This window comes from Caretta caretta, chromosome 1, assembly GCF_965140235.1.
Source record: "Caretta caretta isolate rCarCar2 chromosome 1, rCarCar1.hap1, whole genome shotgun sequence".
NCBI classification, from domain to species: Eukaryota; Metazoa; Chordata; order Testudines; family Cheloniidae; genus Caretta; species Caretta caretta.
This window is the reverse complement of record NC_134206.1, coordinates 93,912,604-93,938,779: the sequence shown is the minus strand read 5'-3', so window position 1 is coordinate 93,938,779 and position 26,176 is coordinate 93,912,604. Positions and strand designations below refer to the sequence as shown.

Sequence of the window (26,176 nt, the reverse complement as noted above, 5' to 3'; positions counted from 1 at the left end):
CTTTTTAAAATGCTAGTCCCTATTTAGATTTACAGACAAATAAGAAGTTCGTGCATTTGTGACAAATGCCACATACTCAACACCAAATGGCAAGATAAAGTCACCAATGCAGAGTTTCTTCAAAAGGCAAATTTACCAAGTGTGACAGCCCTGCTCAAGCAAAGATGACTGCGCTGGTTGGGCCATCTAAGTAGGCTGGAAAACAGATGCAGAGGCAGGAGCAGAAAGAACTGAGGCTGTGAGGAAAGTGGCCCAGGGAATAGAGACAGTGAGCAGGAAGGAAGAGGCAGCAGGAAGCTGCAGTTTGCAGGGTCCCTGGGCCGGGCCCAGAGTAGTGGGCGGGCATGGCCTCCCCCGACTAGCTGCTGAAGGAGCGGCCCGGCTGTGGACTGCCAACGCACTGTGAGTAGTGGCTGGACTCTTATTGGAGGAGCCCCCCAGAAGGGGGGAGGAGGTAACCAGATGGTGACACAGCCGGAGGGCTGTGCCACGAAGCAGACGCTGAGAGAAAGGAGCTGTAATGGGTCTGCAGATGGTGGTGAGGATGGGAGAGCCAGCACCACCCAAAGGTGCATCCACTAGGACTGAGCTAATTTCCAAAACACCCAGCAGGAGATGCAAATATGGTGGGTGACCCCGTGACACAGTCCCTCACTTGTTCATCCTTCAGGTGATAGGTTTCCCTATCTTCATTTCTCTCTGGGTGGAACCCTGTGTTTCTACCACTCTTAGAGTCCTGGGGGAGCGGGTACTCCCCTTTTTCCAACTGTGTGACATGACAGGCCCAATTGCAACTGGTCCCTACAGGACACTCATAAGCAGATGCCTGTGACAGCGACTGATTAAAGGTGATGGAGAACAGTTCCTTCCAAACAGATATATTAGGCAATTTGGGTTAAAGTGGTAATGAAATGATAGATTTTGGGATTCTAAAGAAAGGAAGGAGAGCAGCAGAATAAGGACATTGGGCTTAGAAAAAGCAGACTAACAAATGCAGAGAACTGGAGGTAAGGTTCTATGGGGAAAAAATCTAAGGGATAAAGGAGTTCAGGAGAGCTGGCAGATTCTCAAAGAGAGAATGTTAAAGACACAACAGCAAACTATCCCAGTGTGACGGAATGATAGAGTGAATAGTAAGAGGCCTTAGGAGGTCTTAAATGACCTGAAAATCGGAATGGAATCCTATAAAAAGTGGAAACATGGATGAATTGCTAAGGAGGAGTACAAAACAATAGCACAAGCATGCAGGGATAACATCAGAAAGGCAAAGGTACAAAAATGGTTACACCTAGTAAGGGACATAAAGGACAATAAGAAGAGGTTTTATAAATATATGAGGAGCAAAATAAAGATGAAAGGAAGTATAGACCCATTATTTAGCAGGGAAGGAGAGCCAATAACAGTTAACAACAAAAGGCTGAGGTATTTAATGCTTACTTTGCTTCAGTCTTCACCAAAATGGTAACCAGGTACTTAACCCAATTAATATTAAAAGAAGGGGGAAGGAACACAACCCAGAGTAGGAAAATATCAGGTTGAAGAATTTTTAGATAAGTGAGATGTATTTAGCTTGGCAGGGCCTGATGAAATTCATCTTAGGGTACTTAAGAAACTAGCTGAAGCAACCTTGGAACAGCTAGTGATTAACTTTGAGAATTCATGGAGGATGGGTGAGTCCCACAGGACTACAGAACGGCAAATGGTATCTATTGTTAAAAAAGGGAATAAAGAGGACCCAGGGAGTTACAGGCCAGTCAGCCTAACAGTAATACCCAGAAAGACACTGGGTATTTTTATTCTTGAGAAAAGAAGACTGAGGGGGACCTGATAACACTCTACAAATATCTTAAGGGCTGTTATAAAGAGGATAGTGATCAATTATTCTCCATGTCCACTGAAGGTAGGACAAGAAGTAATGGGATTAATCTTCAGCAAGTGATATATTAGAAAAACTTTTTAACTATAAGGATAGTTCAGTTCTGGAATAGGCTTCCAAGGGAGGCTGTGGAATCCCCATCACTGGGTTTTTTTAAGAACAAGTCAGACAAGTATATTCTCTTTTCCACGGAGCCCCTCTTGGGTGTCCCAGAGACAGCTGCATGCCGGGGAAGTCCATGTTAGTGCAGCTCCAAAGAAACCATAATGCTCAGGAGTTGGGGTGAGATAAGGCCATTGGGGACTAGCTAGAGCTGGTGTAGAGGTAAAAGGCCCTGAGAGCCTTGTGGATTTCTGGGCATTTATCTAGCTTTGGGGTGGCCCGTGTGTCTTTTCTGCAAGGAGTGGTGCAAAATCTGGTTCCACCAGATGGTCTGGGAGGATCCCCAGGAGGAGACTTCAGAGGAGATTTCTAGCCCCTTCCCCATGGATTTTACCTTGAGGGGGTATGAATGGGGCAGATCTTATTAAATGAAGATCTGCATACTTATTTGGGGAAAGAAATAGGTCAATAAATCTCCAGATTGTAATGGTGTTGGGGCACCAACAATACATAAATTCAGAATACTTGTTCATTTTCTGTCTTTTCATATTGTAATAGCTCTTCACTTTCTTTAACTATTGCATTTTCAGTTCCTTCAATTTGTGTGTGTTTATGACTGAGATTCTTGAGTTCACCCCATATGGCATTTGCTGCCTCTTGATATGTTCTGACAAATTCTATGATGACCACCTCCAAACTAAAGGGGAATTCATCCAATACTGATGGAGAATGAATGTTGCCATTTTTCTCATTCCCATGAATTTTTTTGTATTTAAAAAAGAAAAAATCTTTAGGAGAGACCAGTTTAACTTTAATCTCGTCCAGTGAATTAACATGAATAAAACCTCATGGTAGTGAATTCCCATGGAATGTGCTGCCTAAGAAAACAAACACTAAAAGGAATTGAGAGCACAGGATTAAAGAAAACATTCAATTTGTTTCCTGAAACAGTTCATGGGCCGAATTCTGATATAATGGAGAAGTTCCATTAAATCAATAGTCTGGATTCAGGCCCTTCTCGTTGAAAATAGAATCTCTCCCTTCTCCGTTTGTTTCAATGCTGCATCTACTTGAAAGGTTACATTGAAACTAAATTTAAGATCAGGCTCCATAACTCAGAAACACACACCAAATCCCTGTGCCTTCTATGTGATGGTTTATGGTGAAATCCTGAGATTCATTCTTAATGCTTCTTGATGAATATGAAATAAGAATAATCCAATACTCAGTTAAAAATAAATTAGCCAAAGTTATCTGAAGTATTGAGATCTAAACAGATTAGTGAGTTTGAACTTCAACTAAATGATTTTACTTAAAAAAAGTTTGACATTCTCTAAAGTTCATTTCTTACTAGTCACAGTTTAAACAAAAAACAAACAAATGAAATTAAACAATAGATTCCAAAAGAGTATGACTGTAATCAAGCATAATTTCACCTTTTTGAGATAAACTAGAAAAATCAAGAAATAGTACTTATTTTGTTTTTACACATAGATAAATTCAGAGTCGGCATTCAAAAAGTGTAAATGATGGAAATAGCAGGGTATGACCAAAAGCTGTTGTACTATGGCTTCTGCTCAGTAGCCTATAGGAACTGATCTGATTGTCTCCGTTCAGTTTTAGGGTCCATGTCCCCACCACAAAATCAAACAGGACAAATTATGTACCGGTTTCTTCAGGTCAGGTGAGACTGTGAGGGTGATTGCATTGCCATTGCTTCATCTGTGCACGTTTTTTTGGATGAATCCTAATCCAGCAAGAAACTAAGCATTTCCTGCTATGTACTTTGTATTGTCAACTCCCACTGAAGTTAACAGGAATTGTGGGTGCTCAGGATGGGGCCCAAAGAGAGAACTTCAGTCTCCAGGTGCGTCAAGCAGTATGTGTGGAAAGCAATAAATATGCTTTCAAAAGCAGTACTGACATTTACAACATTGTAATGAGAAGCATGAGGACCCCAAAATGTTAACTTAACATACTATTCAGCTTTCTTTTGACTTTTACATTTATTAGTTTTACTTTTGAAATATTTGTTTCTTTTTAATGTATCATAACGACATAGAACTATTCTCCCCACCAGATAAGAGCTGACAGAGGCCCCTGCTTCTGGGCTGTGACGAAGGAGCAGTCTGAACAACTCAGGGAAAGAGCATGGACAAAGGTCTCTTCATTTCACCCTCCCCTCATGACCTCGGGGTCAGTTCCCAGCATAATTTAGAGCAGCTAATCTAATTTGTGCCAGGGGATGGGGAGAAGGTGGAGTAACAGTAAAACTAAGTCAGTAAACTGTAAAATTCATTCCCTTTTGAAACCCATGGAATGAAAGCTATGTAAATTTTTTTGAAATTCCTTCTAAAATTACTGCTGCTATGCACATTGATAAATCCAAAGTATCTGAAGAATGCTGCACACTTGCAACTCTCATTGAAGAAAATGAAGATGAAATCTGGCCCCCACTAACTTCAATAAAGCAAGGATATTACTCTGAGAGTTTCGGGGACTTATCTATTGAGAATCAGACCTCAAAATTGCAGTATATGCTTTATCTTACCATGCAGAATTCCCCATTTGTGATTTTGCTCTCGTTTAGCGGCATTGGTCTGGAGATGAAAAGTACAGAGGTTAATGATTACTTGGAGTAAGCACAGAGCCGCACATGTCAGCAATTTACAGCGGCTAGTCAAAATGCAAAGAACTGCAAAGGTTGTAAACAAATACCCCCTGCCCCCCCCCCACACTTTATGGTTGTTATATGATATAATTTGTAATTATGTGAAAATAAATATACAAGAACAATATTAACAGAGCAGGCTGTACTCCAAATGTGGCATTATTGTCTCAACAAACCTGGAAATATGTTTTAAATAATGAGCAATCCCTTGCTTGATAACTAAGCACTGACCTTTTATTTGTATGATGGATGAGTTTATAAATGCAGCGTAGTCAGGAGAGACATGAAACTGACAATCTCTGTGGAATTTGCGGTGGACAGAACTCCAGTAAACAGGATTATAAATATATGAAAGTAACTGAAAAGCTGAGCTCTGCAGAAGCCCACACTACATTACCTGCCATGTCGTTCACCTTTTTAAAGCCTCTAGCATTTTTTCCATACACAGTTAACCCAGGTAATCATAGATTTGGGGGTGGAGGGGTGTCATAGTTAAAATTGTATTTTATTGCATCCATCCTATTTCAATTGCTGTTAAAAGATTACATGCTTTGTCTAGATAAAGTATACAGTGAAACAACCAACCTGTGAAATGTACCACTTTCCAGAAACTTCATTTTCTGTGTGGAAATTACAATTTTGTTAGACAAATTTCCCATATACATTGGGCTATTAAAAACCCAACCAGGCAAGTGCAAGCCTGATTTTCCACTGCCCTGAACATTGTTCAAAAAATGCCTAGCTCTTATCTAGCATGCTTCATTCTTAGATCTCAAAGTGCTGTACAAAGGAGGTCAGTCTCATTGTCTCCATTTTCATTCACAACAATGCGGAGGAAGTGCAAAGTGTTCTACCATTCTGACTTGGTTGTATATTAGAACCACGTTACACAAGTGTAAATGATTACACAGCATGCAGTGGAGAATCTGCCCCAGAAGGTGCTGGTTGCAACGATTGACAGTTGCATAACTCTTTACCCTTGCAATACTGAGACAAAAACCCTTTCCGGGTATGAAATGGAAATTGAATGAACACTTATATAACAGGGGTTGCCATATGTCAACGTTAGTTACAGGTGAGTACCACAGCTCACAGATGCAGGTGGATTTCCGTAACTACAGCCTTCTTTTTTTTCATTACAATGAAAAGGATTTGTTGAAAAAGAAGCAGCAAGCATTTTCTCATTTGTCCTAAGCTACAATTTTAGTACCTGTGGAATGCTTTTGAACTGACATTTTTCTGGTACTCCTGACCAACAGATGGATATGAAATAAATACTACATGTGAAATTAATTCAGTAATTTTATTCTGTTGCTGCTGTAGTCTTATAATTGTAGTATATATGCCACCGGGCTAAAGAATGTAGTTTGAAAATTACTGGGCTCTTTAATACTCTCTGTCATTAGCAACATCTTAGTAAATGCTGATTTGTTATATCAATGTGTTAGTAAATAACAGGGTTAAATGCTTACATAAAGGGAATGGAAAATGAAAAGAAAAGTAAATTCCTCTTCAGAGACTGTTCTTCAGTCTGTTTCTTTTTATATTAAAAAAAACTAGGACCGTTGTGACCCTGGTCACCTTTACAGAAGAAGTATATATAACAAAGCCACAGATGTAGGATAGCAAAAAGAAAAGGAGGACTTGTGGCACCTTAGAGACTAACCAATTTATTTGAGCATGAGCTTTCGTGAGCTACAGCTCACTTCATCAGATGCATACCGTGGAAACTGCAGCAGACTTTATATACACACAGAGAATATGAAACAATACCTCCTCCCACCCCACTGTCCTGCTGGTAATAGCTTATCTAAAGTGATCAACAGGTGGGCCATTTCCAGCACAAATCCACCCTCCACCCCCCCACACAAATTCACTCTCCTGCTGGTGCTAGCCCATCCAAAGTGACAACTCTTTACATAATCAAGTCGGGCTATTTCCTGCATAGATCCAGGTTTTCTCACATCCCCCCCACCCCCATACACACACAAACTCACTCTCCTGCTGGTAATAGCTCATCTAAACTGACCACTCTCCAAGTTTAAATCCAAGTTAAACCAGAACATCTGGGGGGGGGGGGTAGGAAAAAACAAGAGGAAACAGGCTACCTTGCATAATGACTTAGCCACTCCCAGTCTCTATTTAAGCCTAAATTAATAGTATCCAATTTGCAAATGAATTCCAATTCAGCAGTTTCTCGCTGGAGTCTGGATTTGAAGTTTTTTTGTTTTAAGATAGCGACCTTCATGTCTGTGATTGTGTGACCAGAGAGATTGAAGTGTTCTCCGACTGGTTTATGAATGTTATAATTCTTGACATCTGATTTGTGTCCATTTATTCTTTTACGTAGAGACTGTCCAGTTTGACCAATGTACATGGCAGAGGGGCATTGCTGGCACATGATGGCCTCTGAAAGATGTAGGATAGGTACAGAGGCAGTGAAATTCATTCTGAGATCCTAATCCAGATCCAAAAACAGGGATGGGTATGTACTATAGTTACCAATTTGGTAAAACTGATTGTCTTAAATAATGACATAAACCAGAAAGCTGTGAGGCTTAATACTCCTCTAATCTCAAAAGAGGATGAGTGTTCTTGATCGGGAATGAATATGTTTGGTTGATCACTAGACTATATCTAGATACCTATAGTTATAGCCGCAGTATCTGAACTTACTTTTCAACTCCATTGGTTCCTAACCTTTCATGAGCTCTTAATTCCTCACATAGAAGGAAATAGTCACACTGTAGAATCCTGTGGACCATGAAGGGTAATTGGATAACATTTTTTGAAAGATTTACAAGCCTGCCAAGGATTTTGCCAGCTTTAGAACTGACTAATTCAGTGTGAAAAGATCTGGATGATTCTGACTCAAAAGTTGAAAGAGAGACTTTTCCTGTGAAAATATAATTTAGGGCTTGCAATAAAAATGTATCAAAAAACAGCACAAGGAAGAAAACAGCCATAGATAGTATAACTTAATATTACAGGAAAGCACCATTTGCTCTGAAATATCCTTTTCCCCCCCTTGCAGTGCACCTGTTTTTTACCAAATATTTTTTAATTGTGTCCCTTTATGGTTGTAGTGATAGTTCATCAGTAATAAAAATAAGAAAACAATATGTAAAAAGTAGCTGAGAACTCATGACAAAACACACACTCTCTCCCCTTGTATATAAGCAGATACAAAGCATAAGCCATTCAGTAGCCAAGGACTAGACTGCAGTTCTCCCTGATGCCTAAAGGAAGGCCAATATAGGATTTTCCCAAAGCCTTTTGATTTATGAAAATAGATTAAACAAGAGCATTTTCAAATCACTGGAGCTTTTCTGGGAGAGAAAAAAATACAAGTTAATAAGGATATAATTAACTGTGGCGATGTGGGTTGGCTTGCATGTTATGCTAAATCTCACACTGAATTAATAGCTAAACTTCTGCTAACTAATTACTCCAGAATATTTGTTGTTAATTATCCTTTCAAAAGTATATTTTTGTAGGTGTATTGGTTGTTTAGACTCCTTCTCTAAGACATGTGAAGAGAAATGTTTGCTGAACTGTATGGGGCAACTGGAACTGTATCCTGTACCATAATGCTAAATTTGCCTCTGGAATTTGCTGGAGATGTGTGTGTATTTAATTATAGGGGTTTACTAAAACAATCCCCTAATGCTTTTCTTGATGTTCAGATAGCATAACGACCCTCATTACATAAACATGTGATGTGCTAAATTCAGGATCCCCATTTGACTGCTTCTTATATAGTATAGTTATCCCAGGTAAAAGTGAGTGCAGAGTGACCATGGCTGATTTGACAGCATTTTGCACAGCTTTACACTGCTTTAATTACATTACAATGCACAAGGCAATCGAGAATCAGGCCCAAGGTTTAGAGTTTCAGTCTGGATAGTCCTCTAAAAGCCTAGTGCTTTTGTTTTGCGGCATTTTTCTATGACTGTCAAATATTCTTTGTGTACTACTCCCTTCTTCTCTGATACCAAGATTTTCAGCAAAAACAAGGAGTCCTTGTGGCACCTTAGAGACTAACAAATTTATTTGGGCATAAGCTTTCGTGGGCAAAAACCCACTTCATCAGAGGCACGGAGTGGAAATACAGTAGAGAGGTATAAGTACCCAGCATATGAAAAGTTGGGAGTTGCCTTACCAAGTGGGGGGTCAGTGCTAACGAGCCAATTCAATTAAGGTGGAAGTGGGCTATTCTCAACAATTGACAAGAAGGGAGGAAAAATAACTTCTGTAGTGCTAATGAGTTCAGTGTAATCAAGGTGGTCCATTTCAAACAGTTGAGAAGAAGGTTTGAGCAGGAGGAAAATTAGTTTTTGTAGTGACTCATCCACTCCCGGTCTTTATTCAGGCCTAATTTGATGGTGTCCAGTTTGCAAATTAATTCCAGTTCTGCAGTGCCTCATTGGAGTCTGTTTTTTAAGTTTTTTTGTTGAAGAATTGCCACTTTTAAGTCTGGTATTGAGTGTCCAGGGAGATTGAAGTGTTCTCCTACTGGTTTTTGAATATTATAATTCTTGATGTCAGATTTGTGTCCATTTATTCTTTTGTATAGAGACTGTCTGGTTTGTCCAGTGTACATGGCCCTCCTCTGTGACATGTATCTGTGTTGTAGAAGTGAGGTTTTTGGAAGCACTTGACCAAAGGGTTGGCGTGAACAGCATCTTTGTGCGGCTTCACAATTACTGCATTGCAAATTAAGAGTTACCATGAGGCTTCTCTTTAAATTGTACATAAGTGAATTAAATGCCTCTGAGATATCCAAGAACATTCTAGAGCTTGAATACCACAGTGATAGTGATCCAAGACAGACACAAGTTCTCACTATGAGAAATGCTAATATTGGGGCGGGGAGGGGAAGGATGATTAGAATGCAATTTGGAGGTTCAGTTTATCGGAGAATCTCCAGGCAGTACCACATATAAAAAGAGCAGCAGACAGCTGACTAGATCTTAATAGAAAGGGAGGCCCTAAGACCTGGCACTGGGAGAGAGCGAGTTATCCTGCCAGGGGATAACAGGTTTAGTTAATCTCTAAATTTAAATTGTGAAATCACAGACGAAGAAAGTTTTGGACCAGCTCTTGCTTTGTTCAGATTGGTTTAACTTTTCCTAACCTTACTTCTACTAAAGTCAAGAAATGTGGGCCTGATTCTGATCATATTTACACTGGTGAAAATCAGGAGTAATTCTTCTAAAGTCAATGGAGTTATACTGGTGTGAAACCAGTGAGAAATCAGAATAAAGCCCACACAGTAAAAATTATCAGTTTAACTTTAACACAGCCTTTTCTTCTACTAGGTATTGTATATTGTCCTCATATATTGTACATTGTCCTCATATATGCCCATGTATCTCAGTTGAACTCCAGGAGGCCACACAGGAATAAATGAGATTGGAATTTGGCCATATCCCTGCAACTTTTACATAAAATGTCACATAAGTCTGAGAAACACAGTTGTGGAAATCATTAGGACATTCTGACATGTTATAATGACCATATGTTGTGCTGATTGTTACTTCCAGAATGTTCTGAAGTCCAATTAAATTGCATCTAGCATCAAAAGATTATAAATCTTTATTCACAGATCACTGGGACATCTCCAAACCATACATTTTTGAGGAATTATTGCAATTTTATCATAATGAGTAACTTTAGAGAGTCCTTAATCTGTAAATAACTGCAGAGATAACAGGCAAGCGTACTGTTGGGGACGCTTAATGCACTGGGTTATTGACAAGCTAAATAAAAGCAATTATGTTTTATTATTTTCATGGTATTTAGGCACATTTTTCATATTTGAAGGGGTGAGAAAACTTTTCTCTTCATGGTAGTATACAAAATAGTTCATAATTTTTCACTTTGTCATTGAATATTTACAAAATTTAAAATAAGCTAAATAAACTGTATCTACGGATTATGTGCCTCTTCTGAGCACACCTATACCATTGACATAAATATGGTCATAGTTCAGGTAACCTTCAAGTTATAGAAATGCATGATAAATATGTTTACTATACACTGTGGGCTCAATCCTGAGTCCTTGTTGTCCCTTTGTGCTGTGATGATGGTGTAAAGGTATCACACACAGCCAAGGAGGATTTACCTGCATGTAAGGAAAACTCTGGGTGAAATAAATCAAGTGTAGTCAGCTCTAGCTCAGCCCCTTTCTGGGCCCTTAAATATGGGGCCTGCTGGGATATGGGAAAGGGATATGACCCATTCATGGGGTATGGGGCTCTGCAGTCTGGCCATTCTCAGCTAATGGATGACTCCTTGGATGCTGTTGCAGCTAGGGTATAGTATAGAGCAGTCCCAAGGCTGCTCTGAACCATAAAAGGGGACCTAACTCTCCCCAGGACGAGGAAACTGCAATCAGTTCCTTTGCAGCTGCCCCACCAATACTGTGCAAAATGGAGACTGGGTGCAAAGGATTGAACACTGTCATAATAATAAGTAGGAAGTGCTAAACAACTGCAATATTACTACAGAGTTAATATACTTGCATTGGAAAGTGAAATGTATTAACTATTGAACTCAAATGGAAAAGGAGTACTTTTGGCACATTAGAGACTAACAGATTTATTTGAGCATAAGCTTTCGTCAGCTACAGCTCACTTCTTCGGATGCATGCTGTGGAAAATACAGTGGGGAGATTTTATATACACAGAGAACATGAAACAAAGGGTGTTACCAGAGACACTGTAACAAGAGTGATCACTTAAGGTGAGCTATTAGCAGCAGGAGAGCCGGGGCGGGAGAGAGGGAAACATTTGTAGTGATAATCAAGGTGGGCCATTTCCAGCAGTTGACAAGAACATCTGAGGAACAGTAGGTGGGGAGGGGAAATAAACATGGGGAAATAGTTTTACTTTGTGTAATGACACATCCACTCCCAGTCTTTATTCAAGCCTAATGTAATGGTGTCCAGTTTGCAAATTAATTCCAATTTAGCAGTCTCTCGTTGGAGTCTGTTTTTGAAGTTTTTTTATTGAAGAATTGCAACTTTTAGGTCTGTAATTGAGTGACCAGAGAGATTGAAGTGTTCTCCGACTGGTTTTTGAATGTTATAATTCCTGATGTCTGATTTATGTCCATTTATTCTTTTACGTAGAGACTGTCTGGTTTGTCCAATGTACATGGCAGAGGGCCATTGCTGGAACATGATGGCATATATCACATTGGTAGATGTGCAGGTGAACAAGCCTCTGATAGTGTGGCTGATGTGATTAGGCCTGTCATAAATATAAAGGGAAGGGTAACCATCTTCCTGTATAAAGAGCTATAGAATCCCTCCTGGCCAGAGGCAACATCCTGTTACCTGTAAAGGGTTAAGAAGCTCAGCTAACCTGGTGGGCACCTGACCCAAAGGACCAATAAGGAGACAAATACTTTCAAATCTTGGGGGGTGGGAAGGGTTTTGTTTGTGCTCTTTGTTTAGGTGATTGATCTCCCTTGGGACTGAGAGAGGCCAGACAGAAATCCATCTTCTCCAACCCATCCCAATCCAAGTCTCCAATATTGCAACCAGTATAGGTAAGCCAGGCAAGGCGGATTAGTTTATCTTTTGTTTTATGTGAATTTTCCTGTGTTAAGGGGGAGGTTTATTCCTGTTTTCTGTAACTTTAAGGTTTTGCCCAGAGAGGGATCCTTTGTGTTTTGAATCTGAATACCCTGTAAAGTATTTTCCATCCTGATTTTACAGAGATGATTTTTACCTTTCTTTTTTTTTTTTTTAATAAAATCTTTCTTTTAAGAACCGGACTGATTTTTCCATTGTTCCAAGATCCAGGGATTTGGGTCTTTGATGATTTTGTAACAAATTGGTTAGGATATTATTCTCAAGCCTCCCCAGGAAAGGGGGTGTGTAGGGCTTGGTGGGGGGATATTTTGGGGGAAGATGCCTCCAAGTGGTCTCTTTTCCTGTTCTTTGCCTAAAACGCTTGGTGGTGACAGCATACTGTTGAAGGACAAGGCAAAGTTTGTACCTTGGGGAAGTTTTTAACCTAAGATGGTAAGAATAAGCTTTGGGGGTCTTTCATGTGGGTCCTCACATCTATACCCTAGAGTTCAGAGTGGAGAAGGAACCCTGACATGGTGGCAGAGAGGTGGGATCATTTTGAACCAGAGATCATTTTCAACCAGAAGCACAGACCTGAAGAGGATTTTGTTGAAGCTGAGAGCAGCCAGAGGGTTTTCTGTCTATGTGCCTGGAGACAGAGGTGTTAGTTTTTTTTATGAAGGGATTTTGCTTTTTTGAGCTGGAGTTTTCTCTACCTAAAGGCAGGGTAGTTAACCTCCTGCAGGGAAATTTGCAAGTTTTTTTGTTTTTTTTCCCTAACTCTCAGGTATAGCTAGAGTTAAGCACAAGAAAGCAGGAAAATGACTACCAGTGAAGCAGTTAGCTAATAAACTAGAGCTGGCCATATTCGAAGCTGAAGAGAAACAAAAAGAGCATGACAGACAGATGGCCTTAAGGCACTTGGAGATGGAGGCAGAAAAAGCCAGGGTGGAGGCAGAGGAAGCTGCCCAGAAGAGAGCTATGGAGGAGAAAGAAAAAGAGAGGAAGCATACACTGGAGATGGAGAAGGCAAGGGCTCAGTGGAATATACCAACCAACCCTAGCAATCCTTCTCCAGGTACCACTTCCCATCCCAGAAAGTTCCCCACCTACAAGGCAGGCGATGATACCGAGGCCTTCTTAGAAAACTTCGAAAGGGCCTGCCTTGGGTACAGCATCTCTACAGACCAATACATGGTAGAGCTGAGGCCGCAGCTCAGTGGACCCTTAGCAGAGGTGGCGGCAGAAATGCCTAAGGAACACATGAATAGTTATGAACTTTTAAAAACCCCGTCGAGAGTCAGAATGGGGCTAACACCTGAGCATTCCCATCAGCGGTTCAGAGCCCGAAGGTGGAAACCAGATGTGTCATTTACCCAACATGCCTACCACATTGTGAAAAATTGGGATGCCTGGATATCAGGAGCAAGTGTTAAATCTCCAGAAGATCTGCCCTTCCTAATGCAAATGGAGCAGTTCTTAGAGGGTGTTCCTGAGGAAATGGAAAGGTACATCCTAGATGGGAAGCCCACAACTGTGATCGAGGCAGGGGAGATTGGAGCCAAATGGGTGGGGGTGGCAGAAAAGAAAAAAACTAGTAGCAGTTGGAGCGAATATCAGAAGGGGCAACCCAACACAAAACTCTATCACTGGGGGCAACCCAAGTCCCCACCTACATCCCAAGGAAAACCCCAGACATCTTATCGTCCCACCACACCGTTCTCCAGCAACCCACCTCGCCCCAGTGACCAGTCAACTGAGCAATGTTTTAAATGTAATGAGCTGGGGCATGTGAAGGCCAGCTGCCCCAAGAACCTCAACAGATTACATTTCATTGCACTGGGGTCACACCAAAGGTCCTCAGGCCCAGATTTCTCCCAGATACCCTTAGAGTGAAGGGAAACTGTGAATGTGGGCGGGAAGAAGATTACAGCATGGAGGGACACTGGAGCGCAGGTGTCAGCTATCCATCAATCCTTAGTGGACCCCAACTTAATCAACCCAGCGGCCCAAGTGACGATTCAACCCTTCAAGTCCAACTCTTTCTATTTACCTACAGTCAAGTTGCCTGTCCAGTACAAGGGCTGGTCAGCAATGTGGACTTTTCAGTCTATGATGATTATCCCATTCCCATGCTGCTGGGGGAAGACTTGGCCAACCAGGTAAAGCTTTCCAAGAGGATGGGAATGGTCACCGACAGCCAGACAAAGCTAGCTTCCACATCTATCCCTGTTCCTGAGCCTTCCACCAGGGCCCCATCTGTGTTACCAGAGACCCAGAGGGAGGTGGTGGAACTGGATCCCCTGCCAATGACTGCAATGGCCGTAGTGGATCCAGTCCCAGAGACCCAGCCAAAGCCAGTCCCCGAACCAAAACTGGCGAAACAACCAGCACCAGAACCATTGCCAGCACTGAGTCCAGTGCTTGCAACCCTGTCTACAGCTCCAACACCAGAGGGCACCACCGAGCCTGCACTGGCACCAGCAGCAGATGATCCTACACACGAGACTCAGCCAGAGCCTGTAATACCCCATAGTGCACCAGTGGAGAGAGATTCACTATCAACGGAAACAGGCCCATCACCTGCATCACTTCCAGAGGGACCAAGCCCAGGTCCACAATCCAGTGAGGAACTGATGTCTCCAGCATCAAGGGAACAGTTCCAGGCTGAACAGGAAGCAGATGAAAGCCTCCAGAGAGCTTGGACTGAGGCACGGAGCAACCCACTGCCTCTCAGCTCTTCTAATTGATCCCAGTTTGTTGTAGAAAGAGAACTTTTATACAAGGAAACTCTTTCTGGTGGGCACCAGGAAAACTGGCATCCTCAGAGGCAGTTGGTAGTTCCAACTAACTACTGGGCCAAGCTCTTGAGCTTAGCCCACGATCATCCTAGTGGCCATGCTGGGGTGAACAGGACCAAAGACCATTTGAGGAGGTCATTCCACTGGGAGGGAATGGTCAAGGATGTTTCTGCCTATGTCTGATCTTGTGAGGTATGCTAAAGAGTGGGAAAACCCCAAGACCAGGTCAAAGCCCCTCTCCAGCCACTCCCCATCACGGAGGTTCCATTTCAGCGAGTAGCTGTGGATATTCTGGGTCCTTTTCCGAAAAAGACACCCAGAGGAAAGCAGTACATACACCAGGGCTAAAAGTGTGTGCCAGGTACCAACAGACATTTTTGCCAGGGTAGGTTGGCCCTCCGACATCCTTACAGATGCAGGAACTAATTTCCTGGCAGGAACTATGAAAAGCCTTTGGGAAGCTCATGGGGTAAGTCACTTGGTTGCCACCTCTTACCACCATCAAACAAATGGCCTGGTGGAGAAATTTAACGGAACTTTGGGGGCCATGATACGTAAATTCGTAAATGAGCACTCCAATGATTGGGACCTAGTGTTGCAGCAGTTGCTCTTTGCCTACAGAGCTGTACCATATCCCAGTTTAGGGTTTTCACCATTTGAACTTATGTAGGCTCAGGAAGAGCATAAAGCCTGGTATGATAAACATGCCAGACAGCATTCCTTCAAAGTAGGGGACCAGGTCATGGTCTTGAAGGTGCTCCAGGCCCATAAGATGGAAACATCATAGGAAGGGCCATTCACGGTCCAAGAACACCTGGGAGCTGTTAATTATCTCATGGCATTCCCCACCTCAAACTGAAGGCCTAAGGTGTACCATATTCATTCTCTAAAGCCCTTTTATTCCAGAGAATTAAAGGTTTGTCAGTTTACAGCCCAGGGAGGAGATGATGCTGAGTGGCCTGAAGATGTCTACTACGAAGGGGAAAGTGATTGTGGCATGGAAGCGGTGAAACTTTCCATGACCCTTGGGCGTATGCAGCAACAGCAGATCAAGGAGCTGTGCACTAGCTATGCACCAAAGTTCTCAGTCACCCCAGAACTGACTGAACGGGCATATCACTCCATTGACACAGGTAATGCTCACCCAATTAGAGCCCAACCTTACCGGGTGTCTCCTCAAGCTAAAACTGCTATAGAATGGGAGATCCAGGATATGCTACAGATGGGGGTAATCAGCCCCTCCCGCAATGCAAGGGCATCTCCAGTGGTTCTAGTTCCCAAACCAGATGGGGAGATATGTTTTTGCATGGACTACCATAAGCTAAATGCTATAACTTGCCCAGACAACTATCCAATGCCCATGCACAAATGAACTATTGGAGAAACTGGGACGGGCCCAGTTCATCTCTACCTTGGACTTAACCAAGGGGTACTGGCGGGTACCGCTAGATAAATCCGCCAAGGAAAGGTCAGCCTTCGCCACACGTGTCGGGCTGTATGAATTTAATGTATTCCATTTCAGGCTGCGGAATGCACCCGCCACCTTCCAAAAACTTGTAGATGGTCTCCTAGCAGGATTGGGAGATATGCAGTCGCCTACCTTGACGATGTGGCCATATTTTCGGATTCCTGGGCAGAACACCTGGAACATCTACAAAAAGTCTTTGAGTGTATAAGGGAGGCAGGGCTAACTGTTAAGGCTAAGAAGTGTCAAATAGGCCTAAACAGAGTGACTTACCTTGGACACTAAGTGGGTCAAGGAACTATCAACCCTCTACAGGCCAAAGCAGATTCTATCCAAAAGTGTCCTGTCCCAAAGTCAAAGAAACAGGTCCAATCCTTCTTAGGCTTGGCTGGGTATTACAGGCAATTTGAACCGCAATACAGCCAAATTGCCAGCCCACTGACAGACCTAACCAAACAGAAACAGCCAAATGCCGTTCAGTGGACCGAAGACTGTCTGAAGGCCTTTAGCCATCTTAAAGCGACACTCATGTCTGACCCTGTGCTAAGGGCCCCAGACTTTGACAAACCGTTCCTAGTAACCACAGGTGCATCTGAGCGTGGTGTGGGAGCAGTTTTAATGCAGGAAGGACCGAATCAAAAGTTCCATCCTGTCATGTTTCTCAGCAAGAAGTCGTCTGAGAGGGTAAGCCACTGGTCAATCTGTGAAAAGGAATGTTACGCCATTATCTATGCTCTGGAAAAGCTACGCCCATACATTTGAGGATGGCGTTTCCACCTGCAAACCGACCATGCTGCGCTACAGTGGCTTCATACTGCCATGGGAAATAACAAAAAACTTATTTGGTGGAGTTTAGCTCTGCAAGATTTTGATTTTGAAATACAGCACATTTCAGGAGCTTCTAACAAAGTGGCTGATGCACTCTCCCATGAAAGTTTCCCAGAATCAACTGGTCCAAATCGTCCTTAAGATGTGGAAACTATTGTTAGTCAGTTAGTAGTATATTTAGAGATGCATGTGTCTTATTAACTCTGTTTTCTCCTAGAGCTCCAGAAAGAAATCACAGCCACCATCAACCTCAGCCTGGACCAGTCCACACAAAAGATCCACTTTCTGGACACTACAGTGCGAATAAGCGATTGTCACATAAACACCACCCTATACCGGAAACCTACTGACCACTATACTTACCTACATGCCTCCAGCTTTCATCCAGACCACACCACACGATCCATTGTCTACAGCCAAGCTCTATGATACAACCGCATTTGCTCCAACCCCTCAGACAGAGACAAACACCTACAAGATCTCTATCAAGCATTCTTACAACTACAATATCCACCTGCAGAAGTGAAGAAACAGATTGACAGAGCCAGAAGAGTACCCAGAAGTTACCTACTACAGGACAGGCCCAACAAAGAAAATAACAGAATGCCACTAGCCCTCACCTTCAGCCCCCAACTTAAACCTCTCCAATGCATCATCAAGGATCTACAACCTATCCTGAAGGACGACCCATCACTCTCACAGATCTTGGGAGACAGGCCAGTCCTTGCTTACAGACAGCCCCCCAACCTGAAGCAAATACTCACCAGCAACCACACACCACACAACAGAACCACTAACCCAGGAACCTATCCTTGCAACAAAGCCAGTTGCCAACTGTGTCCACATAGCTATTCAGGGGACACCATCATAGGGCCTAATCTCATCAGCCACACTATCAGAGGCTTATTCACCTGCACATCTACCAATGTGATATATGCCATCATATGCCAGCAATGCCCCTCTGCCATGTACATTGGACAAACCGGACAGTTTCTACGTAAAAGAATAAATGGACACAAATCAGACATCAAGAATTATAACATTCAAAAACCAGTCAGAGAACACTTCAATCTCTCTGGTCACTCGATCACAGACCTAAAAGTTGCAATTCTTCAACAAAAAAACTTCAAAAACAGACTCTGACGAGAGCCTGCTGAATTGGAGTTAATTTGCAAACTGGACACCATTACATTAGGCTTGAATAAAGACTGGGAGTGGATGTGTCATTACACAAAGTAAAACTATTTCCCCATGTTTATTTCCCCTCCCCACCTACTGTTTCTCACACGTTCTTGTCAACTGCTGGAAATGGCCCACCTTGATAATCACTACAAAAGATTTTTTTTCTATCCTGCTGCTAATAGCTCACCTTACCTGATCACTCTTGTTACATTGTGTATGGTAACACCGATTGTTTCATGTTCTCTGTGTATATAAAATCTCCCCACTCTATTTTCCACTGCATGCATCTGATGAAGTGAGCTGTAGCTCACGAAAGCTTATGCTCAAATAAATTTGTTAGTCTCTAAGGTGGCACAAATACTCCTTTTCTTTTTGCGGATACAGACTAACACGGCTGCTACTCTGAACTCAAATGGTAACCACAAGAAATTTCTATGGAGAAATACACTCAGAGAGCGTGAAAATTCCAAGCCAAACATTTTCAAGATTGTTTTCTGCTCCTTTTATAAAATACTTTTATTGTCCTTACTTGCCTGTCTTGTCTCATTTCTGTGTCCACAGCTTAGAAAATCCAGCCATTTCAGAGTAGTGCTTTTCAAGCAAAATTTATTTTAGTCTTATTGGAACAATTTGGAAGCTGACTTTAATACCTGTGTTTTCTGGTGGGATTATCCCTGAGCTGCGGCCTGGTTTAAGAAACTAGTCACAAGATCTAGCAGAGGAATCAGTGCCAATTAAAGATTTTATATATTATAAAAATATTTTTAAATTGAGATTTTTTTGGAGCTCTCATATATATATATATATATATATATATATATATATATATATATATATATATTTGACTTCAATTTAAAACATGAGGATATTAGTAGAGTTGTAGGAGACTTTTGCAATAAAACTCAAAACTATATGAAGCTGGTTCTGAGTTTTGTTACAAATCTTGGGCCATCGTCTGGTTTATTGTTTGATAAACTCCATCAATATGCTTAGTATTGCATGGTCCCTCTGTTGAGAAGCATACAACAGGAAATACACACACGGAGAAGACAAGATACACTGGAAGAGCCAAAGGATCATCTTAATGTAGGGCCAGACTGTGCTATTCTTATTCATTTTGAGTCGTGCCTTGCTAGGCAAAGCCCCTCTGGAAAAGATTGTGAACATTTTACTCATCCTGAGTAGTACCCTAATATGCAGTAAGTCCTGTTCAAATCAGTGGAACTACTGAAAGTGAGTAAAGGGTTCAGAAGAAACTTGTGTAATAAAGTTACTACACTGTATGAATGAGTGTTGCACAATCTACCCTTAGCTGTCCTGCTCCCAGCCCAACTCACTGTCTTACTCCTTAATGTAATGTTTGGGTAGGGAAAGTAATTGATTTAGGTGAGTGGTTGCTAGCATTGCAAAAGTGAAATATTAGAAGGAATTTGAACAAGGATGGGAGTCTGGCAGACTAGGATTGGAAGGATTGTTGCCCCAGATTTGTGGTGGTGAGGGGGTACCCCAGAATTTGATCAAGCTAATTGCAACCATATGGTGTATATTCAGCCACCATGAATTCATGAAATAGAACACCATATAGTTAAGGGTTAATTGGAACAAGCCTGGCTTCTGGAAGCAAGGTCAAATGTTGGCTGCACACTTGCAGTTTCTGCTAATCAGCACAAGTGGAGGGGAGAAAACAATCAACCAACTAAGACTGAAAGAAAATAGATAGATGAAAACCTTGAATTTGGGTGCCTTTGATATAGAAGCTTATTATGACTAATATTGTTATTAAGGTTTGTTGATAAATTTGTTGAAGTTAGGAGAGGTGATGACCCAGTAGGGGTCACTATGAGCTGTATGTTTTGTAAAAGTTAGTAATAAAAAGACTAGATAATAGCATGTACTTTGGAGCAGATCTCTGAAGCTATCCTGAAAGATTTTTTCCTGACATCATACTCCCCAGCGGGGAAGCAACCGTACATTGCTGACTTGCTGCAAATTACTCAATACCATCTCAGATTCTGGGTTATTATTTGGGATGATCTAAATCTATTGCTTATGTCTCTGTGTGCTTACATTTAATAAATACTTTACTTGTATTAATCTTTCATCAGATGGAATTGCTGTGTTCCTTTTGATTTATTTCTGACACCACCTGGAGTGAAACAGTTAACTTATTACTGCTTTGGATTCTGAAAACCCTGAGTAACATGACCATGGAAATAGTTTGTTATTTGAATAGTGAATCACTTAAAAACTAAGAATTTGACATTTTGAAGGCCAGATTCACTGGGAAGTTCCAGCTGCTAAGCATTGCTAGAGCAGAATGAAGCAGCCAGAGTGTACCAATTTGGTCCTTGAAATGTTACAGCAGAATTACCAGTTCTCAAATTTCATTTAAAAGAAAAGTGAACAAATCATAGTGATGCTACTTCACCACTTCCTTTGTCAGATAAATTAGAGAGCTGTGCTGAGGAAGTAGAAAAGGGGCAGAGTCTGGGAAATGTTAGGAGAAAGCAACAAGCTTCTTGACCTACCTAGACATCACCTTAATCCTCTTATACAAACCTTTTCTAGACTAGAAACTGCATTCGCTAGTCTTTTCCAATCATTTAACAGATTAATCCATAGATACATTTGTGCAGTTATAGAATTCAAATGTTGAAGATTATTCACCATGAGAAAACACGGTAAGCCCTGTATTTTGCTGTGCTTGAAAAAGGTTGGTCTTTTTCTGGCTGGGCCTGCTAATCATCACCAGTTGTAAAACAAACTTTTACATAATTTATAATTCTTGAGGCTTCTTGGTAATCAGTATTATTGTAAAAGAGCATTTGGCAGAACTTATTGCCATAATTAGTGACATTTAATGTAGTGCAAAATGGCATACCTATACATTGCAAAAACTGCACACTCAATAGATTCTCCCCTGTATGCACAACTCTTAGTTACAGCATGTTGAGTATCAACTTCCTGTTGAACTAAATCTCTTTTGAATGTCAAAGTGACTCCTTTTCAGTAGGTTTCATAGCCTTATGAGTTTTGTTTCTGTTTTCTCCATTTCGCTGATATGTTTGGGCTTTCTTCTCACTTATTTTTCCACTTGCAGAAACATAGAAACTAGAGCTGGAACAGACCTACTTCTGGTAGGTTATATTTTCTCTCTCTCTAACCATGTTCCCTTCAGTGCACTTGAGTGCTTTGTCCAGTTCAGTTTTAAATAACTCAAGTGATGCTACTTCACCATTTCCTTTGTACAACTATAGTCAACTAGTTTTCACTGTTAGGAATACTTTTTATAGTCATCTGTCAAAAGTCTACTCACTGTAGAAATGCCCCCTTATGGCTGCGTGTGGCATAGCAGCTCATTCATCTCCAACTACTGCTTTGCCTGTGGTGGTCTCTTTTCTAATGTCCAGGGCCCTACCAAATTCATGGCCCATTTTGGTCAATTTCACATTAATAAGCATTTAAAAATAGCCAATTTCATATGATACTTTCCATCCATAACAAATTTTCCCATGTGTAAAAGTTTTGACTTCATTCAGCTTTTCCTTGTCTTTCAGCTCCTACATCCACACTTTGATTCTGCTATAACTTCTGCTTTCTCATTATCAGAACTTCTAGCTGTGTTGTCAATCCCAATAAGACCTGGGAGGTGACTCCTTATCTGACTTCCATTCATTCTTCTAATTGGCCTTTATATTTCTTGATATCTTGGTATCTTTATTTATCCACTTGCAGTATTTTCTCCAATTCTCTTTCTTTGATTTTTGTATAATCCTTATGCTATTGTCTTATTTCTTTTATACTTTATTACATCTTCACTATTCACTGTATTTTTTTGCTTTTTAATAGGCTTTATTCCTTTCTTTAACTGCCATTTGGCACTCCACTTTCCACCATGGAATGGAGTTTTTAGTTTTGGGGTACTTCAATATCCTAGGTCTGGCTACAGTAGCTGTTTCTATTAACCCCTTTATTTCAGTGTCATTGAAATTCTCTGTGTTAACACTCTTACAATGATTACAAATTCACAAATTCAGTACATTTATGTGTAAATAGCTCCCAGTTAGCTTTCTTAAAATTGCACGGAGTTAATTTTATATTACCTTCAACCTTATATTGCCCTTGAAAAGTAATAAATATAGGGAAATGATCACTCATCATTCTTTCTTCCTTAAATATTTCCCAGTTGCACTTACTTGCAATATCTGCTGTTATAATTTCCAGGTTTAAGCAGGAAAAACTACCATCTGCTGCATTAAATCTAGTTGGTGTGCCGTTATTTAAAACCCATTGATTGTTTTCATCAATGAACTTTCCTAAGCTGCACCATATTTATTAGTTGTCTTACTTCCCCACATTTATTATGACTAGGTCACCACATGTAATATATGGTTTTTTAGCATTCTTCACTATTTCTTATAGCTCTGAGCTTTCTAATTTCCCACACAGGTTATAGATATTATAAGTTCTTAAAGAAATATTTCTCTTCCGCATTGGGATCTCAACAGCATTATATTCTGTGCTTACTTCTTCATTCTTTACTGCTATGTAATTTAATCTTTCCTGTATGAAATTACAAATGCCTACTCCTCTTTCTAGTTTTTAGTCTTGCCTAAAGGCAATATACCCTGGAATTTTAAAAGCAAGCTTTTGAAACCAGTCATGTTTCTTGGATACTGACAATGTCTGGTTTAGTTTTCATTTCCAGGATATTTTATTTTAATTCTTGACCATGTGCTATCAAGCTCTATGCGTTCATAAGATTGTGATCCCCATACTCAGGGCCGTTCCTATAGGGGTGCGGGGCCCAGGGTGGAAGTGACGAATGTGTCACTTCCAGGACCGACTGTGCCCGGTGCCGGCCAATCACAATGGCGGCCCTTGGGGCCCCCAAAAGCTTGGGGCCCGGAGTGGTTGCCCCGATTTGCCAACAATCAACAAACAATAAGCCAATAGCTTATTACCAACAGAAGAGTGGGTTTGTGTGTGTGTGTGTGTGGGGGGTGAAAACCTGGATTTGTGCTGGAAATGGCCTACCTTGATTATCATACACATTGTAAGGAGAGTGATCACTTTGGATAAGCTATTAGCAGCAGGAGAGTGAGGTGGGGGGAGGTATTTTTTCATGCTTTGTGTGTATAAAAAGATCTTCTACACTTTCCGCAGTATGCATCCGATGAAGTGAGCTGTAGCTCACGAAAGCTTATGCTCAAATAAATTGGTTAGTCTCTAAGGTGCCAGAAGTACTCCTTTTCTTTTCACTGCCTGTGTGGAGTAAACACCCCATCACACCATCCTAAATGTTTCCTTGCTTAATTTAATCCCATTATTCTTAGCTATACCCCCTTTAATCCCTTAAACCATTCTTACCTCTTATTGGTTCTGGTCTAATTCCGTGAGCCTCCAATCCTAGCTGTAGCTGTAGATGTAGCTCTTGGGCTGCATCTTTAGTATTCTTTATGTGGTATTGGTGGTTTCCAGACATCTGACTGGTATTTCACTTACCAACTGTTAATCACAAGAGCACTCCCCAGAAGCCAGCGGAAATGGTATGAAGTAGAGAATGCATCAATAACCAATCACATTGCACATTACGACTTTATGATATTGTGATGCTATTGTTCTATCACTCTCTGCTCTCTTTGCCCCTCACTGCTCTAGTTCAATAGATGCTAGAATATTTTACCATCTTGGCCTTGTGGTGAATGAGTCCAAACCTCTATTGTTCTCAGGCAGTACCTGACTCATCTCGGATTCCATGTCATGACAATTGAGGTCTTACTCCAGGAAGAGTAGCTTTGATAAAAAAAAATTCCAACTCCAGCACTGTGAATGAAGTCCAAGTTCTATCCTGATCTGAAGATTAATCTTAATAACAGATTTTAAAGCCAGAGTCTAGGACAGATTTTAAGGTAATCCAATCTGACCTCCTGCATAACACAAGGACATAAAATTTCACCCAGTGATTCCTTCACTGAGCCCATAAAAGATCTTAGTGGTGAACTCCTGTGTGAGAGATTACATCTTCTGATGTACTTGTGACTCTTTTGTATTTTCATCCTGTAGTTAGCACCTTAAACTAATGGCAGGAATGGAAGTAAAAAGGGGAACTCACAAGCCAATGGAGAGGGATTTAGGTACATTTAGCCACATAGATGTGAACTGGCATTTTCAAATATTTTCTTGACTTCATAAATCAGTACAAATTGCTCTTCTAGTCCTCCCCCTTTGGATAGTATATACCAGGGATCGGCAACCTTTGGCATGCAGCCCATCAGGGAAATCCGCTGGTGGGCCGGAACGGTTTGTTTACCTGCAGCGTCCACAGGTTCGACCGATTGCAGCTCCCACTGGCCATGGTTCACTGTTCCTGGCCAATGGGGGCTGCGGGAAATGGTGTGGGCCGAGGGATGTGCTGGCTGCCACTTCCCGCAGCCCCCAATGGCTGGGAACGGCGAACTGCGGCCAGTGGGAGCTGCGATCAGCCGAACGTGTGGATGCTTCAGGTAAACAAACTGTCCCGGACTGCCAGTGGATTTCCCTGATGGGCCATGTGTCAAAGGTTGCCAATCCCTGGTATATACTCAGCCTCACAGTATGTGCCAGTGCAATTGTCCTCTTGTGCAGTAACATGTGTTGATGACTTTGCTACAGTGTAAGAGCTGGAACAAGTGTAGTGCCTAAAAAATATGAAAAGTCAAGGTTATTTAGGCTATGAGTCATTTCACTATAAGGCCCTAAATTGTGCAAGAAAAGATTAAGCCAAACTGTTAAATCGTGTGGGGAAAATGTAAATGAAAATAGACAGCCAATTGCTGGTTAGACAGACATTCACTAAATCCTTAATCTACTAAAGTTGGTTTTACCTTACACATTTGAAACTCACTCAATTGCAGACAGTATCACTCAAGCTGAGAACTAATAATTTCTTCTCAAAACAAATCCCTCCTTCACTGCACACATTTGATAAACCCTTTTAAAGTGGTGGAACATTGGGACATACACGAGCTGCCTTTTAATAGTGTCTGCTTAATTAAGATTTTCATCCTTTGTTTCTGTACTAATAGTGCAGGTCACTTATCAGCTATTGGCCTGCATGATAAACTTGATTATCTTGATTTCTACTCTCCCAGTCAACATAATTTTAGGAAATTGGACAGGTTATTAAAACTGTATTTTATTCTGCTGCACTACTGAATGACAAATCTACTGTTAGAGGTCATGCTTTTTATGGTGAAAATTTCTATTCCATTTCTATTGAGATCCTTTGTTTTCTATTTCCCACTGTCTTTCCATTTGGTTATCTCTGAAACCAAGAAGTTGTGCATGCCTCGAGTTGTGCTCCCACAATTGTTTACAGTGAATACTTAAACATCTGATGCTACTCAAGTGTGAAATTAATAATGAAGCTGCGTTACTTGTGTGGCATCTAATGATGCCTCTCCACAATAGGCGATATGCCAAGAATTATGTTTGCTGCTGAAACTAGCTTGGGTAGGATTTGCAGTTGTCTGGGTTTTATTGAAGCATTCTCTGTCCTGATGTAGTAGAGGCAGAATACTATTTTCTGTTCATTTTGTTGCCAAGCTGTGTGTAAGCATTGTCATCCTTTTGAGTACACCTACAGAATTTAATTAGTTTTAACATATTAACATAAATACAAAAGGTA

The 26,176-nt window shown here is 41.2% G+C and overlaps 1 long non-coding RNA gene across 2 annotated transcripts in view; it reads left to right on the top strand.

Annotated features, from left to right (window-relative positions):
• The first annotated feature begins 5,595 nt into the window (after positions 1-5,595).
• LOC125628343 (uncharacterized) overlaps positions 5,596-26,176 on the top strand; it is a 45,923-nt gene continuing 25,342 nt past the window's right edge. For both annotated transcript variants that reach the window (XR_007354215.2, XR_012665751.1), the window contains exon 1: positions 5,596-5,724. This is a non-coding gene — a long non-coding RNA (uncharacterized LOC125628343). The remainder of the gene's footprint in view (positions 5,725-26,176) is intronic.